The sequence below is a fragment of the Arachis stenosperma genome, chromosome 9, assembly GCF_014773155.1.
Source record: "Arachis stenosperma cultivar V10309 chromosome 9, arast.V10309.gnm1.PFL2, whole genome shotgun sequence".
In the NCBI taxonomy this organism is placed as follows: domain Eukaryota; kingdom Viridiplantae; phylum Streptophyta; class Magnoliopsida; order Fabales; family Fabaceae; genus Arachis; species Arachis stenosperma.
In genome coordinates, this window is record NC_080385.1 from 88,700,919 (window position 1) to 88,702,841 (window position 1,923).

At 40.9% G+C, this 1,923-nt stretch overlaps 1 non-coding gene across 1 annotated transcript; it reads left to right on the forward strand.

The window, feature by feature from the left end:
* The first annotated feature begins 1,093 nt into the window (after positions 1-1,093).
* LOC130953926 (small nucleolar RNA R71) lies at positions 1,094-1,201 on the forward strand. The gene has a single exon (XR_009076087.1). It is a non-coding gene; the product is annotated as a small nucleolar RNA R71 (small nucleolar RNA).
* Positions 1,202-1,923: the final 722 nt, after the last annotated feature.

Below are 1,923 nucleotides of genomic sequence, written 5' to 3' on the forward strand. Positions count from 1 at the left end.
ATCTCTGCCTAGTCAAGTCATCTAGTTTTTTAGTGAGCAAAAGGGGTTCGTCCTCCCAAGTCTCATTACCAAATAACTTGTCATTTAACTTCATGATTGCTCCAAGGTACTTAGCAACTTGCTCTTCAGTGACATCTTCGTCCTCTTCAGAGGAAGAATACTCATCAGAGCTCATGAATGACAGAAGTAAATCCAATGGAATCTCTATGGTCTCAGTGTGAGCCTCAAATTCTCATGGTTCCTCATTAGAGAACTCATTGGAGGCCAGTGGACGTCCATTGAGGTCTTCCTCAGTGGCGATCACTGCCTCTTCCTCCTCTCCAAATTCGGCCATGTTGATGGCCTTACACTCTCCTTTTGGATTCTCTTCTGTAATGCTTGGCAGAGTACTAGGAGGGAGTTCAGTAACTTTCTTACTCAGCTGACCCACTTGTGCCTCTAAGTTTCTAATGGAGGACCTTGTTTCAGTCATGAAACTTTGAGTGGTTTTGATTAGATCAGAGACCATGGTTGCTAAGTCAGAGTGGCTCTGGTTAGAATTCTCTGTCTGTTGCTGAGAAGATGATGGAAAAGGCTTGCCATTGCTAAACCTGTTTCTTCCACCATTATTGTTGTTGAAACCTTGTTGAGGTCTCTGTTGATCCTTCCATGAGAGATTTGGATGATTTCTCCATGAAGGATTATAGGTGTTTCCATAGGGTTCTCCCACGTAATTCACCTCTTCCATTGATGGGTTCTCAAGATCATAAGCTTCTTCTTCAGATGAAGCGTCCTTAGTACTGCCTGGTGCAGCTTGCATTCCAGACAGACTTTGAGAAATCATATTGACTTGCTGAGTCAATATTTTGTTCTGAGCCAATATGGCATTCAGAGTATCAATCTCAAGAACTCCTTTCTTCTGATTCATCCCATTGTTCACAGGATTCTTTTCAGAAGTGTACATGAATTGGTTATTTGCAGCCATTTTAATGAGTTATTGAGCTTTTACAGGTGTCTTCTTCAGATGAAGAGATCCTCCAACAGAGCTGTCCAATGACATCTTGGACAGTTCAGACAGACCATCATAGAAGATACCTATGATGCTCCATTCAGAAAGCATGTCAGAAGGACACTTTCTGATCAATTGTTTGTATCTTTCCCAAGCTTCATAGAGGGATTCACCTTCTTTCTGTCTGAAAGTTTGGACTTCTACTCTAAGCTTACTCAATTTTTGAGGTGGAAAGAACTTTGCCAAGAAGGCATTGACTAGCTTTTCCCAAGAGTTCAGGCTTTCTTTAGGTTGTGAGTCCAACCATATCCTAGCTCTGTCTCTTACAACAAAAGGGAATAGCATAAGTCTATAGACCTCAGGGTCAACCCCATTGGTGTTGACAGTGTCACAGATTTGCAAGAATTCAGCTAAAAACTGATGAGGATCTTCCAATGGAAGTCCATGGAACTTGCAATTCTGTTGCATTAGAGAAACTAATTGAGGCTTAAGGTCAAAGTTGTTTGCTCCAATGGCAGGGATAGAGATGCTTCTCCCATAGAAGTCGAGAGTAGGTGCAGTAAAGTCACCCAATACCTTCCTTGCATTGTTGGCATTGTTGTTGTTTTCGGCTGCCATGTCTTCTTCTTGTTTGAAGATTTCTTTTAAGTCATCTACAGAGAGTAGTGCTTTAGCTTCTCTTAGCTTTCGCTTCAAGGTCCTTTCAGGTTCAGTGTCAGCCTCAACAAGAATGCTTTTTTCTTTGCTCCTACTCATATGAAAGAGAAGAGAACAAGAAAATATGGAATTCTCTATGTTACAGTATAGAGATTCCTTGAGATTTCAGAGGAAAAGAAGAATAGAAGGAGGAGGTAGAATAAGAAGAATTAGAACTTATCAAGAGAGATAGAGTTTGAATTATTGATAGTTGACGAGTGTTAGTCCTTAAATAGAAG